Below are 17,031 nucleotides of genomic sequence, written 5' to 3'. Positions count from 1 at the left end.
TGAGGTACCGTGGAAAAGTGCGTGGCTTTACGCCAAGTGTAGGTTTGATACATCGCGATTTGAACGTGGAAAAGTTCTTACGCAACATTTCTGTGCGTACGCACCGTTTATACATGAGGCCCCTGGGAATCACTGAATAGTAAAAACTTTTAACGAGGAGTGTCTTGCGAACATACTGGTGTAATGACCACGTCGGCTTTAGTGAAGCATTTCTTAGTCTCTCTGATATGATCGACATGGGCTGGAACAGTTTCTGGTTACAATACGTGCTACCTTACGCAAAATATGCTCATCAACTTGTTACAGATTCTGTGAACGCGATTTCACACAAAGGTAAAAGGTGTTCCATGTAAATCGTTCATATAATGTCTCCAAAATATATTTGTTAACTTACAGACAAGTACTACATAACTGTGGTTTACAAAGTCCTTATTTTAACTTTAGGCAGGCATACGCGAGCACCAATTAGGATTTGAACTCGTGTAAGCAAACCTTACAGCTGTTGCAGGGACCATAGACATATATAGATAGACGCTGCATTCACTGTGACGCCCAGTCGACACTATACGTCAGCGCATCTGCCCTATTGTGAGTGGTAAAAGTGCCATTTAAACTAATACAGGTAGACGTGGAAACCGGGTTTTCTGATGAAAAAACAATAACGTTTAAAACAGTATCGTTTACATGTAGCAAATTTTGTCGAATCGTTTAAATGCAATTATTTATATAAATTCATACATTAATAGTGGCAATTATTATTAAATAATAATTATTATAATTATTATTATTATTAAATAATTTCTCCCATATAAGTAACATTTCTCGGACTGCCTTCTTCCACCTCCGAAACATTTCTAGACTTCATCCTGTTCTTACACAACACAGTACTGAAGTATTGGTTAATGCCTGAGTCACCTCACGTACAATTTCTTCAAAATTCTGCTGCCAGGATAATAACACGCTGTTCTAAATCCACTGAAAATATTACACCTATTCTCTCTTAGCTTCACTGGCTCCCTGATAACCACAGAATACAATACTAAATACCGCTCTGAATATTTATAGCTCTTCACAACCTCACTGATCTCCTACAGAATTGCACTCCTCTCGCTCACTCAGATCCTCATCTGCAGCTCTACTTTCTGCACTACACATCTAGAGCTCCTCAGCTCGGGAATTCTCTTCCCTCTCATATACGTCAGCTCGATTCAATAATACATTTTAAACTGCTCTCAAAACTTATCTTTTCAAACTGGCATACCAATTGTGAATTTTGCACTGTTACTGCCAGTAATCTTTGTTTGTTTGCTAATTATTGCTTTTTGATTTATCATTCTCCTGTTTTAATTTTATTAATGTCGTATAATTTTACTGTAAGGTGACCTTGAGTGCGAAGATTATAAAGCGGGAATTTCTAATGGCCTAATATAACCAAAACAATTGTTCAGCTTTACCTATGAAATGTTATCCCCCGGGATCTGGTTTGGAGCGTACAGCGTTTTGTACAATCTCAAGCAGCACATGCATGAGGCATCTTTATCCATTACTTTACTCCACAGCGGTGCCACTCGCAATATGGCGGTGACGTTGACGTAAGATGCTGCTGGTCATGAGGCGTCTATTAATTCTATGTCTATGGCGCATATATCAATGACATCATTACGCTAGTACGACTCAAAATCACGTGACGGGCGTATTTACAACAAGCCTTGAAGCGGTGCTTTGAAAGCTCGACACAGTGTCAAAATCTCAGTATCGAGCGTCCCATCACTACTGGCTGGTCATTCAGGTGGAAGACACGGGACGAGAAAGGTACGTAGTTGCGCCATATACGATTTGGGTAATTTGAGATGACGATGTTCCCGCTTTTGTTTGAAAGTCTGCACACTGCTCATTCCTTCTCTGTGAGTGTCCGGCTGATGGCTGCACAACCGCGGCTTGGTGGCGGTTTCCTTAAATAGAAAGTGCACCGGAGCTCGGGGTTTCTTTCTCCTGTTGTACCGTTAAGTATGAAACTCCCCCAAACTGACTGTTGGTTTTCTATTTAATACCCAAGAAAAGAAATTAAAGATGCTTGAAGAGCTGCCTCAAAATATTGTATACTGTAATCTACTCGGCCAATTGTGTCCTGATGCATCCATAAGTGGCAAACACAATACATTTACTATGCATACAAGTGCAACTTAAACACGTTCAAAGGGGATCGCGTCACTCCAAATACAGTGGCAGTGCTGCTGCCTCGCAGTTAGGAGACACGGGTTCGCATCCCGGGTCCTCCCTACGTGGAGTTTGCATGTTCACCCCGTTTCCTCCGGGTACTCCGGTTTCCTCCCACAGTCTAAAGACATGCAGGTTAGGTGCATTGGCGATTCTGAATTGTCCCTAGTGTGTGGGTGTATCCTGCGGTGGGTTGGCTCCCTGCCCAGGATTGGTTCCTGTCTTGCGCCCTGTGTTGCGCCCTGTGTTGGCTGGGATTGGCTCCAGCAGACCCCCGTGACCCCGTGTTTGGATTTAACGGGTTGGAAAATGGATGGATGGATGGAAAATGGATGGATGGATTGAATTTTATGTGTACGATGTATAGGGACAGTATTGTAATCATCCCAAAATTCGATGTCGAGATTCTGATGAATTTCAACGTTTTAGACCTCCCTGACTTTCACGTATATGAAGTATGGGGAAAGAAAGGGAATCCTCCAAAAAGTCCATTTCGATATTTTATTGGATCACCACGTTTTGGAACTCCCAATTCCGACAACACCATTTGTGGTATTATGTCTGTGTGTACGCGTATATAAACACGATAACTTGAGTACACTTTAACTTAGATCAACGAAATGTTGCGTACATGTAATAGGTGCAAAACGTAGTTTTCTATTAACCTTTGTGCTATTTTCGTTAACTGGAAGTGATGCTTTCCCATTTATTAATCTCCTCTTCAACTGTTACTAGAAAGTCTTATGGAGACGTGTTTCGTGACGTCATAAAAAGCGACGGCTAGAGATCTCCGGTCAGCCGCAATACCGTTATAGGAAGAAAGAAGTGATACGAAACTGGAAAAGAGTGTCGTCTGCAGCTAAACTCATCTGAAGCAGGATTTGAACGAGTTTAGAATCGCTTCAGAAACTTTTTCTTTATAACAAGCAAGCTGTACATGTTTGAGGGTTAATAATTCAAAATTCAAAATGTAGCTACCAGAAAGACTGTAGCAGTTAGTATGACTCAAATATAAAATTACTCTATAGTCTGAGTGTCTTCTTTTTAATGGCTTTAGTGAAACTCCAAGCAAACAGTTCACACAAAAAAATAAAGTAAGAAAGTTTAACACATTGTGCACACACAAGTAGCAGCAACGCACAAATCGTCTTGTCTACAATATTTCATTTTTGATTTTTGGTTACATGTCTTAAAGTTTCAATATGTGATTGCACACACTGTACACTTGTAACGTAACGGTCAAAATGTTCTGTGCCTCTCTAACAATCGGTGTCTTCCTAACTGTCTGACTGCAGTCCTCTGTTGTGTAAATTAAAGAATATAAGGTGCATCCGGAAAGTATTCACTGTTGTGTAAATTAAAGAATATAAGTCCGGAAAGTATTCACAGCGCATCACTTTTTTCACATTTTGTTATGTTACAGCCTTATTCCAAAATGGATTAAATTCATTTTTTCCCCAGAATTCCACACACAACACCTCATAATGACAACGTGAAAAAAGTTTACTTGAGGTTTTTGCAAATTTATTGAAAATAAAAAAAAAAACTGAGAAAGCACATGTACATAAGTATTCACAGCCTTTTCTCAATACTTTGTCGATGCACCTTTGGCAGCAATTACAGCCTCAAGTCTTTTTGAATATGATGCCACAAGCTTGGCACACCTATCTTTGGCCAGTTTCGCCCATTCCTCTTTGAAGCACCTCTCAAGCTCCATCAGGTTGGATGGGAAGCGTCGGTGCCCAGCCATTTTAAGATCTCTCCAGAGATGTTCAATTGAATTTAAGTCTGGGCTCTGGCTGGGCCACTCAAGAACATTTACAGAGTTGTCCTGAAGCCACTCCTTTGATATCTTGGCTGTGTGCTTAGGGTCGTTGTCCTGCTGAAAGATGAACCGTCACCCCAGTCTGAGGTCAAGAGCGCTCTGGAGCAGGTTTTCATCCAGGATGTCTCTGTACATTGCTGCAGTCATCTTTCCCTTTATCCTGACTAGTCTCCCAGTTCCTGCCACTGAAAAACATCCCCACAGCATGATGCTGCCACCACCATGCTTCTCTGTAGGGATGGTATTGGCCTGGTGATGAGAGGTGCCTGGTTTCCTCCAAACGTGACGCATGGCATTCACACCAAAGATTTCAATCTTTGTCTCATCACACCAGAGAATTTTGTTTCTCATGGTCTGAGAGTCCTTCGGGTGCCTTTTGGCAAACTCCAGGCAGGCTGCCAAGTGCCTTTTACTAAGGAGTGGCTTCCATCTGGCCACTTTACCAAACAGGCCTGATTGGTGGATTGCTGCAGAGATGGTTGTCCTTCTGGAAGGTTCTCCTCTCTCCACAGAGGACATCTGGATCCCTGATAGAGTGACCATCGGGTTCTTGGTCACCTCCCTGACTAAGGCCCTTCTCCCCCGATCGCTCAGTTTAGATGGCCGGGGAGCTGTAGGAAGAGTCCTGGTGGTTTTGAACTTCTTCCACTTACAGATGATGGAGGCCACTGTGCTCATTGGGACCTTGAAAGCAGCAGAAATTTTTCTGTAACCTTCCCCAGATTTGTGCCTCGAGACAATCCTGTCTTTTAGGTCTACAGACAATTCCTTTGACTTCATGTTTGGTTTGTGCTCTGACATGAACTGTCAACTGTGGGACCTTCTATAGACAGGTGTGTGCCTTTCCAAATCATGTCCAATCAACTGAATTTACCACAGATGGACTCCAGTGAAGCTGCAGAAACATCTCAAGGATGATCAGGGGAAACAGGATGCACCTGAGCTCAATTTTGAGCTTCATGGCAAAGGCTGTGCATACTTATGTACATGTGCTTTCTCAATTTTTTTATTTTTAATACATTTGCAAAAACATCAAGTAAACTTTTTTCACGTTGTCATTATTGGGGTGTTGTGTAAAATGTAATGAATTTAATCCATTTTGGAATAAGGCTGTAACATAACAAAATGTGGAAAAAGTGATGCGCTGTGAATACTTTCCGGATACATTGTAGCAGAGCATTATGGACACTCCATTAACTTTTTAGCTTACATGAATAAAACAGAATCTTTCATTATGTTATCTTCCACATTCTGTTCAGATTTATCAAAAACATATTGGGATTTACCCTTAATATTCACATAAAAGGTTTGGCTCTTGCAACGGGCACATGGACTAAGTGACTATCACTCGATTTCCAAGGACTGTACAAGGATGTTTAATAGACAGACAGACAAACCATTAAAAGCAGTTGACGGCAGTGACTGTGGCCTCTCTAACTTTTACATAATTTTGCTCTTCTACTATACAGTGATTTTGAATGTATGGAGACCACTACACTATCTGCACAACTTTGTCTTGCAGATGTAATTTTTTGTCATTTTCTACTCATCAGTCCACACTCATAATGGCAAAGTTGAATCAAGTTTGTTTAGAAAGGTTTACAGAATTACTAAAAATCCAAAAACCTGAAATCTTTCCTTCATAGAAGTTTTCATACCCTTAATTCAATACTTCATAGAAGGCCTTTATAGCTCCTTGCTGTCTTAGTCTCTACACGCTTTGCACACTTGGATTTGGGCAGTTGATCCCACTCTTCCTGGCACATCCTGTCAAGCTTCCTTAGATTGGATGGGAAGCCTCTGTAGGTTGCCATCTCCATGCATGTCCAAGTCTGGGCTTTGGTTGCCTCACTCAAGGATGATCAGAGACTTGTGGTCTTGCTGTATTTTCAGGTCATTGAACCATCACTCCAGTCTGAGGTGGCATGCATTCTGGAACAGGTTTTCTTTCAAGGATTTATTTGTATTTGAATGCATTCCTCTTTCCCTCAATTCTAACCAGTTTCCCTGTTCCCATGGTGTACTGCTGCCACTAACACTAGGGTTCAGCCTAGCAATGATATCAGGCAAGTGATCAGCAGTGCCCGGTCTTCACCAGATATAGTGCTTGAAATTCAATCCAAACCCTTCAAGTTTTATTTCAGCAGACCAAATTATTTTTCTTTTTATGCTCTCTGAGTCCTTCAACAGCCTTTTATTCAAAAACAACTTCCATCTAGTTACTCTACCATTAACACCTGCTGATGAGATGGCCAACCTTCTGACAAGTTCTCCCATTTCAGAAGAGATCTTTTAGAATAAACATTGGATTCTTAATCACCTCCCTGACCAAGAACCTTCTTGCCCATTTGCTCAATTTTGCCACATGGCCAACTTTTGAAAGAATCCTGGTGGTTCCAAACTATCCATTTCACAATTTCAGAGGCCTGCTTTGTTCCTGGGAACACTCAAAGCTTTAGAAATCGTTTGACCTTCTTGTTCTGATCTAGGCCTGACCACAGTTTGATCAAGGCTTGGGTTTTGTCCTGATAAGCAGGCTGTTTCTGTTTCTTTTTCATTATGTTTTTTTTCTTTTTCTGTTTTTCTTCTTTATCTTCTTCTTTTTCTTCCCCTTAGTTTCTTTTTCTTCTGTTTCCTTTTCTGTTTCTTCTTTTTCTATTTCATTTTTGCTGCTTCTTTTTTTGGTTTCTTTTTCTTCTTCCCTTTTTTGTTTCTTTTTCTTTTGTTTCATTTTTTCATTTCTTTTTGTTTTTCTGTTTCCTACTTTTTATTTTTCTTCTTTCTTTTTTCTGTTTCTCTTTGTTTCTTTTTCCATGTGCTTGATCAACCTTCTCCAAACAGTTTAGTCCAGTTTTGCATCTCGACCACCCCCCCTAAAATCAGTCAAGCCCTTCCTTAAGCCGAGCCCACCCTTGTTCTGGTAGCCCTCACTCACTTCTGGTCGAGTCAAGTCAGTTTTATTTAAGGACCACATTTAAATTAGCAGAGGTCGAGCAAAGTGCTGCACAGCTTTCATAAATAAATCAATACATATATAGACGAAGATGGCAATTCTATGCATGTTTGGTCTCTTAGCAGAACAACCAAAATGTAGCTGTGAGAAAAATAAATTTAAAAAGTTGAGTTTTTAGGAGTTCTTTCAAATGGTCCTCTGTGTCAGTTTGCTGATTAAAGTAGTCAGTGACTTGTGGGTTAAGGCAGACGTAGGCCACCAATCTGTTCTTGTTCTACAAGACCAGAGTGCAGCATCTAACAACATAGACCACTGTATCTTTAAATTACCTTAGTCAATGGGTGCCCCTCTTGGGCTGTGTCTGAAAGTTAGTTTCAGTCTTATTTAACAGTCTTATTAGTTGTGAAGATTGTAGTTTGGAGCTCCATTATATTGTACAGTATATGGCATACCTTAATCAGCTCTTCTGGGTCCACTGTTATTTTCAATCCCCATCCTCCTCTTTGGTCGGATTATCTCAAAACACAAGGTGAACTACCACAGTCGTGCAGATGTTCATACTGTATATTATGAATTTCTGTTCATCCTCTTCTTCTCTCACACAATCACACACACTGACTAGCTTCTCAAAATGACTCTGTCTTTCTGTTCTCGTCCCCCTTTTCTCACTGTGTCCCCCACACAGGTCTATGTGGACTCACAAGAATTTTCCTGCAGAAACAGCCATTTAAGAGGGGTCTCACTGAGACGAGCTGCAAGGGGTGTGTGAAGGAGTCTCCTCCGAAGTGTTCAGTGTGTTTTTGGTGCTGTTCTTATTTCTACTCTCCTCTCTATCTACAGATAACAAGGAGGCCACGGTCACTAGTTGTCCAATATGGAGAAGATGAGTCCAACTGTCCAGGGACCTCGACATGAGACATTCAAATATGAAGAGGGGATCTCAGAAGTTCAGAGGGACAAGGAGAAGACAAATCCCACATTACCCTGGGGCCTTCTTTTTATGAATGGAATAGAAGTCAGTGCGGAGCACTGCATATGGAGGTCTGAACATCTAAAACAGGAGTGTGTCTGCATAAAAAAGGTGGAGGAGGAGGACTATGATAGTGGACCTCTGAACTTTACAGTAGATTCTGAGCTGATGTCTTATATTGCTAACCAGAAAAAAGAAACTGTTGACAGTTTGAAGGAAGAAGACCTCAAGCAGGGGTCTGACAGGCAGTGTGTTAATCCAGATGAAGAGGGTCCTGGTTTAGGATGCACACCGAGTGGACACTGCTCCATACCGCATCATTCTGTCAATGTGACACCAGAACCTGACATGAATCTGATAGGCTCAAGTTCTTCTGGAGAAGGTAGGTGCACAAATACAAGAATTAGCCTGAGGCTGTGGGCTGATGGGATTGACCCAACATGCTTGGCCTTTTCTTTATCACTCAGAAATGTAGGCTTGTTTTGGTTTGTGTTTTTTTTTGTTCTAACAAGTTAAGCCAGTCATTTCACCTTGTCAAATATCAATCGAACTTTATTGTCATCTCAACCATATACAAGTATACAGATAGATGAAATTGCAAAGCTCAGGGTCCACAGTGTAACAACATGAAGTGCAAATAAAAAATTAAGATTAAATTAAAATATAATTAAAATTAAAAATGTAAATTAAAACACAAACAAGACAAGACTATGCAAAGACAAGATTGATGCATTGTATGGTATGCAATCTAGATACATAAATATAGTCAATAAATATGTAATTTAATTAATCAATAAATTTCTGTATTATCTATATCTATTATCAGTGTATGATAATAGTTGATTAAGACATGTGTAAACAATGACAGGTCAGAATGTTTCACAGCAGAAGGATATCAAAGAATGTTAAAGTGCGGTGTGCAAAATACTTAAAGGTCAGTATGAGATTTTCAGTTCTTTTCTACGTGCACACTCGGCTTTATAGGAAAGTGGCTTGCATGTATACAAGTTCTGTTTTTAGAGGTGGTTGAGGCAGTTTGGAACATCCCAGTGGGCAGCATGGTGTTAAGGAGACTGACAGTTTTGGGGTAAAAACTATCTTGCAGCCTGGCAGACCTGGCTCTGATGCTGCAGTATCTTCTCTTGGATTGCAGAAGTGTGAGAAGTCCATGTGAGGTGTTTAAGGGATCCTGCGCAATGCTGCAGGCCTTGCATACACTGCGTTTGTAAAATTTGTCTCTGTAGTGAAGGGAGAGGCACGCCAATAATGTTATCTGCTGTCTTCACTCTCCTTTGTAGGTGCTTGTCGCCGGATATGTTGCAGTTGTTGTAGCCGCCGAAGTATAAGGTGAGATCAAGCAGGGGTAAAACGCGTGCCAAAAGAAATCTCTCAGTCCAAAAGTTTGTTTTAAAAATATATAGTGAAAGTTAAAAGGAAATAATCCACACAAGAATAAAGAAAAAAGTAGTTACACACGTATAATAAAAGGGAAAAAAAAGGGAAAAATATCTTCTCTAGACTTAGCTTTTCTTGAGAAATTATAGTTATTTCTGTAAAAGTTTTTTACTTCTTCTTTACCTAAAGATTCTTAGTTTCTTCTTCTGTACGCTTTAGACGTACGGCTCAACACTTAAATAAGTGCTGTTTTACGAGTTACTTTACACACTCATGAGGCCCACAGGCACGGTTTAAAAACCATATGCCTTCTACACCTTACACATGGCAAGGCTGGTCACTAACTGAGAATATTATTTAGTCAGAGCAGATAGAAATAGCTAGAATATACCAATTTCACTCAACTTATGGGGGTTATTGGAACTGCCCATAGATTATGCATTAGTCATCTAGTAAAATATTTATGGATCTTATATAACTAGGAAAATGGCTCTTACATATCCAGCCACTAATTCTTTATGCTGGAGCAGAAATCATTTACTTTTACTTAATAAGAGCCTTCACTACTTTACTAACCTTAAACCAAACTTAAGAAACTTTAAAACTTAAATTCAACTGTTAAAAAATCATCAATCATTTGCTGCTTCCTGGGGCAGGCACAATTTGTTCACAGGTCTGTCCAGTGTGCTGGTCTTGGTCTGACTCTTCTCCCTGCTCCTTTTGCATCTGGCATTGTCTTGATGACTTGATACTTTACCCAGGAGTTACAGGGTGTATCATCTTATAATTACGCCCACAATGTCAAATGAACTTGTTGCATAATGAGAGTAGCAATATGTGAATTCTTCTGAATAATTGCAGGGTGTTTTGCCTCTTTTGGGGCCTCATGTATAAATGGTGCGTACACACAGAAATGTTGTGTACAAACGTTTCCACGTTCAAATCGCGATGTATAAAACCTAAACTTGGCATAAAGCCACCCACATTTCCACGGTACCTCATACCCTGTCGTATGCAAGTTCTGCGCTCGGTTTTGCAAACTGGCGGCACCCAGCGTCAAAGCAGTGCTACTGTTCCTGTGTGGTTTTCCTTTCTTTTTTAGATCCACATTCCTGATGCGGCTTTTTAAATACACTGAAACTAACCGCATATTGTTTATTAGTGTAATGCATCTGATTGTAATTAACCTGCAACAATATAATGGTCCATGGAATAGCCATGGTATTCCAAATACCATAACTGCATTAGCGTTGTTACTGTCACTGCACCTTCTTCTTCTTCTTTCAGCTGCTCCCTTTAAGGGTTGCCACAGCGGATCATCTTTTTCCATATTACTCTCACTGCACCACCCAGAGTATTTATATCACTGTATCTGAGTGGGGAATCACAGCAGCAGCTGATCGGAAAGAGAATTATCGGGATACAGCATCAAGCACACGCTCCTCAGCCACGGCAAAACGCTTCAGAAACAGTTTCATCCCAAGAACTTTAAACACACTCAGTCAGTCCATCAAGTGCTCCTTGTAGAACTGTTTGTACTTATAAGTACAATCACCTCACTGTAAACTTGTGATACAGTTATAATATTGCACAACCTGCCACTTTATAAAGAGCGTATTTGCATATAATGACGATATCATTTTTAAGATGCAATGCAGCAAAATATGTTGATTATATTATACAGATAAAATTATCTTCATTTAAATAATCTGTATTATTAATAATTAAACATGTGAGGACACGGTGCCTCAGTGCTAGCTAGTAGACGGATTGATCCTACCTCGTGCTGTATTCTTGCTGGGCTGGCGTGACAATGGAAGGATAGATGGATAGAATAATTAAACACGTACTACGAAGATATTTTGATGTTCCTTAAAAGTTTTGAAGAATCGTTGTCGTAAGCTTACAGATGGTTTAATGTCTATTACAGAGCTGATTGTGTGGCGATTGGGTATTTGGAGAAAGAAAAGGAAGGACAGGAATTGGAGATCAGTACGTTTGAAAGAGACAGTACTGCTGCAATAAATTATCTAATCGAAGGTCACATGCAATCATTGTGCCACCATGTTCCCATGATTAATAACCTGCTTTAACGTCTTTTAGTATTTTAGTTATTCAGAGAACTGTAATATCACGAATGTAATGGATTTTGTGTCCTGAAAGCCAGTTTAAGAAGCATGTAGTGATTCACACATATAGAGCATATAGAAGATCAAATACAAAACATTTAACGTACTGCTTTAGTTACGGTGGGATTTGAGAAAATAGTAAATTAAACGATTTTAAGATTAAGTTTATGATGTTCTACTTTAATGACAAAATAGACTATGCGATTAAAGTGGAAATTTCGAGATTAAAGTTGACATTTCATGCTTTTTATCCACTGTGTGCCTTGTTTTTTTCTCTGTACCCTAATAAGCTTTCATATGACACTCAGACGGTGGGCTATGACTTGCCTTTTCACAGCGACTTTGATATGCAACTTCTTTTTTTATTTCAGGTACTGTGTGACTTTGTGAACTTGAGATTTCGAGTTTCTCCAACACACTATGTCACTCCAGCTTCCTTTTCTTGTTTAAACCAACAAATAGTACATTTTTCCTTGCCTGCACTTGGTATTTGCTGAAATTGTTCTATTTATTCTCGTGGTTTTGCCATTGCCTTTTCACAGAACACTGAGCTTAAGGGTAATTTATATTGATTCACATATTCAAGAGGCATAATTCTGGTAGGAGTTGGGGCGGGACAGCAAGCATGTGCGTTACTTTTCACCCTGATCAGGATTTATGTAGTGGAAGAACGTGGAAGTTTGCATACGCACAGATTCCTGTATCTGGATTTTTCTGTGCGTATTCACATTCCAGCTTTTGTGCTTACACCATGTTATAGTGTGAGTTCTACGCACGGCGTTATACATGAGGCCCCTGATCTGCAGGTTTTTGATCTGGTACAACATACCTCCATTGTGAGGGTTGTGAGTGCTCTCTTATTACTGCGATTCTGTTGGCAACAAAAGTTTTGTAGCGTGCACTTTCATTTGCAATGTACCTTAATATTGTGTTAGTGTCAGTCCAAAAGATTGACTCTTGGAGGGGAATCTGTAGTTCTTGTTTTAACATTTTGTCCATTTTTACTGCTACATCTGCTGCTGTAAGTTCTAACCTTGGTATAGTGACAGGTTTTAGTGGTGCCACTCTTGATTTCCCCATTTATAAATGAACAATGTCTCTTATTTTCTTTATTAGTCAGGAGGAGGTAGGAAACCATGCCATACCCATTTTCTGAAGCATCTACAAAATGATGCATTTGTGCAGAAATTATTTGACCAAATGCAGACGTTTTAATGCACCTGTTTACATTGTAATTCATAAGTAGTTGCAAATCGTTCATTCCTTTATTCCATTGCCGGACATACTTAACCTCCACTTCTTGATCCCATGCATATTTCTCTTTACACAGTTCTCTTAAAATAAGCTTAGCAGGTAATATGACTTGTGCTAAAAATCCAAGTGGATCATATATTGAACTGACCACTGACAGAATACCATGTCTTGTAGCAGGCTTATCTTACAGCTTTACCTACAACTTGAAACTGTCAGTCCGTGTGCACCATTGGACACCAAAGTCATGATTGGTTACCAGTTGAAAGAGCCTTAAGTCTAAGTCCTTCTGATCAATTGCCCTGTCTTCTTCAGGAATGGACAATAAGACTGCTCTGCTATTACTTATCCATTTTGTAAGATAAAATCCTCCCTGTAAACACAGGGCTTGAAGATCTTTGACCAATATTATGGCTTGTTCTTCTGTAGCAACTGACTTCAAACAGTCATCAACACAGAAGGTGTGCAGCACAGTGTTAACTGCTTCCTCTGGAACTGTGCCTCTTGCATCCTCTGCTGTTCTTAAGGCATAAGGGGCACAACTCGGTGATGAAGTAGCACCAAAAGGATTCACTGTCATTTGGTATTCCTCTCGTCCATTGTTTAGATTACCTTCAGGCCACCAATTGAAAGAAAGAATATCTGTGTCTTCTTCTGAAACTTTCACTTGATAAAACATTGATTTTATGTTTGCCATGAGAGCAATTGGCTCCTTTTTGAATCTTGTAAGAACTCCAATGAGTGTTTTAGTTAAATCGCGTCCTTTCAGCAACTGTTCATTTAGAGAAAAGCCTCAGTAAGTGGCTGTACAGTCAAAAACCACTCTGATCTTATTTTTCTTTGGATGATATACTCCATGGTGGGAAATGTACCACACACTCTTTTTCAAGGGTCATCTGTTCATTGGGTACCTTGATGGCATATCCTTTATCTAAAATGTCTTTCATGAAAATTTTGTAATCCTCTTGGAATTGTTTGGCGCTTTAAGTGTCTCATCTTTAAAAGGTTTTAATAGTGTCCATCCATTAGCCTTGCATTATTTGAAGCTATGCACATGAATTTAATGTCCTCCTGTAACATTTCCTCCTCCTCGTCACAACTGCACTCTGGAAAGTCTACATTGTATTGCTGGATTAACATTTGTTCTACTTCCATTATTGTCATATGATTGACAGAACATCTTTGCAGTCTTTCTTTGTCTGAGCCTTTTTTCATTCCATTAACAATCCAACCTCGGAATATTTTCACAGTGTAAAGTCTTTCTTCTTCACTATGTATGATTTGCCATGGCTCCATGACTTTACGGGATTTGTACCTAATAACAATAATATTAATAATAGAATTATAATTACAATATTATTGCTTTGGTCAGCATTTATCTGGGGTAGATGCACGTCTTTTAGATAAGACCATTTCTTGACATCTTCTTGTGTATAGATGATCTCCCTTTTCATTGGTACAGAGCTCAGTGTGAACACTTCTGGTAAATCAAAATATGTATTTTGTTCTATCCCAGAGTTTTGTAACTCCGTTAAGACTGTACACTTCACTAATTTCTGTCTATTTACTTTGTCTCTTTCTACAGAGCTGATGTAGATGTGAGACTTCCAGAATGATTTAACTGCTTTTGCAAACTTTCTGTGCAAAATGTAGCTGAGCTGCCAGAGTCTTTTAGAGCATATGTTTCTACACATTTTTCACTCGTTTCAGACTTAACTTCGACTGGAGTCACAGCTAAGACATACTCATTACCAGCCCCGGTATCAGTACAAGTCTCTAATGGTTCCACAGAAATATGGGCAGAAGAAATGTTCTTCTCTTCTGACTTAGCATTCTCCTCTTTAGGAGATGTGGCTTTATTGTCGGTGCCTTTTTCCTTATTCATATGCAGAATGACTGGATGTAAATGAGAGCATATTTGGCATTTAATCTTTTCTTCACAGTCTTTACTAAGATGTTCTTGATTAAGGCACTTAAAGCATATAAGCCTTTAGATTTCAAAAAGTCAATTTTACTTTCATAAGTTATTTTCTGAATTGCACTGCATTTGTTAAGATTGTGATTTTCATTGCAAAAAAGACAGAGCTTACCGCTTGTACGTCCAGCCGTCTCCACCTTTTTAACTGAGGTGTCTGTATCCCTTTTTTCGTCAGCAGCAGAAAAATTAGTAGCAAAACTGCTTTCTCTCAGGATGCCTTTCAAAGGATACTCCTCTTGATCAGTCTTGTCCTTTTCCTTCTTGAAGGTATGGCTTTGTAGAACTGAACCATACACGGGATTCAAAGCTGATGTTATCTGTTTGTCCAGAACGTTCACTGGATCGGCGAGAAGGGCTCGTCTGTACTCCTTACTTTCAATACTCTGAATTTTGTATTGCCAAGGTGCTAATAGGTCCTGAGGAAGTTTGGAGACTTTAGTATGAAGATTATCATTACTTTCAAATTGTTTTCCGCTTTGTAAGTTGGGCATAATGTTTGTACTTCTGCCAAGAAGGTTAGCATAATCGCTCAGACTTTCTCCATCGTTTAGCTTTATTTGCGGCCATCCTTTGGCTTTTCTCATATATGCATCTGCTTTCAGTAGCAGGTTTCCATAAAGACTTTCAAGCTTCATTCTGTGTTTTTGGTAACCTTCTAACGGTGACAAATATTTGCAGTTTTTAATAATCTCGTGAGGTGAACCTTAAGTAAACTGTGCCAATAAGTCCAATTTATCTTGCAGATTCCCTATTGCCTCGTCGATAGCTCAGTCAAATGCTCCAATAAAATCCATATATTTCAAGGGATCGCCGGCAAATATTGGGATCTTTCTGTATGGCAAATAGGGCACTTGAGTCTTATACTGCTGTTCTTTCTGTTGATCGTAACGCTGATCATAAAGCGGTTGTTGAAGAGGTTTTGGTGCTTTATTTTGCTGATTATAAAGCGATTGCTGAGGATTGTTTTTACTTTTATTGTTACATGAAAAGTCACAAATACTTGCTTCTTGTGGTTTTGTGCTTCTCACATCTGGTTTCCGGGGAACATTATTAGGATTTGGTTTATCTGAACTTCGATTGTGTTATTTTAGAGCTCTCAGTTTTGCATCGGATTCTGCAATAGCTGCTTCCAATTCCAATTGATCTCTTTTAGCCTTTAACTGTACTTCCTTAGCTTCCTGCTGTGCTTCTTCAGCTTTTCTTTTGGCTTTCAGCTGTGCTTCTTCCATAACTAGAGCCTGTTGCCTTCTTTGGTTCTCTGCTTTAGCCAACAGAACAGCATGTGCTGCCTCTTGAGATCTGATGGCACTAATTGAAGTAGCTGCTGAACTTGCGCTGTTGGTTGAGGCTTTAATTTTTACATACTTCCAAAATCCAATTCATTGTACATCTCGATAATGTATTAAAAGTTACCATTTTAGCATCAAAATCCTTTTGTAACATTTTCCGTGTATCTTCGTTGCTCGGGATGGATAAAAGTTTGTCGCTTTAAACTTTTATATTCCATTCTCAGATTGAGGAGCTGATTTTTGATAATTAGGTCTACTTTTTTGCAGTTAAATTCATTTTGTTGTAAATCCTTTGTTATTCATTGTATCGGATAATTGTTTGTATTCGTAATCTATTTCTTACTGAAGTTTAGTTGTCACTGAATTGAAGGTAGCTTGGGCATTTAGGGGGGTACTGTTGCTTGATACACTCTTGTCCTCTAGTGCACCTCATTACTTGGTTTCTTCCGTGCATTAAGCTATTCTGACAATCCACAAGGGTTGTTTTAGTTAAACTCTATTTTTTCATTGAAATAAATAAAGAGCTGTCAATAATTATACTTCATGCAGACCAAGTAACAAGTGAACAGCGGCCTTGATTTCTCTGAATAGTTTGACCAGAAACTCACCCGAGCGCACTGAAGCGGGAAGGTGAATTGTCAAACTCGGCGCTCTGAATAGTCTGATAGCACATTGGTGCAATATCATTTACACTTTTATTGTTACTTGTGTTGTTTTCACAAAACGGTGTAATGCAATTTATGAAAATGTAACGTACTGCACTTTTTTTCCCACCAAAACACCTAATTATTACTTGCCTAGTGATTATCTTTTGCTGTTTTTGGGCTGTGAAGTTTGAAGTTTCACTTCTGTCTCAAATTCATCTTTAGGATTGTGATGACCAAGAGATGGTGCATTACCAAAACAATCACAGCCCCATTCTGATGGTTCAACAAAATGTCTACATATGACAGGAAATGGGCCCAGTTATTTTATCTATTTATTTTTTACTAGAGATCTTTAAATAGTAAATAACAAGCAGACA

General features: G+C 39.3%; 1 pseudogene; it reads left to right on the top strand.

The window, feature by feature from the left end:
* The first annotated feature begins 1,702 nt into the window (after window positions 1–1,702).
* Window positions 1,703–17,031, top strand: part of LOC120533401 — a 47,668-nt pseudogene continuing 32,339 nt past the window's right edge.

The sequence above is a fragment of the Polypterus senegalus genome, chromosome 8, assembly GCF_016835505.1.
Source record: "Polypterus senegalus isolate Bchr_013 chromosome 8, ASM1683550v1, whole genome shotgun sequence".
NCBI lineage: Eukaryota > Metazoa > Chordata > Cladistia > Polypteriformes > Polypteridae > Polypterus > Polypterus senegalus.
Note: the sequence above shows the minus strand (reverse complement) of the source record. Positions and strands in the feature narration are given on the sequence as shown.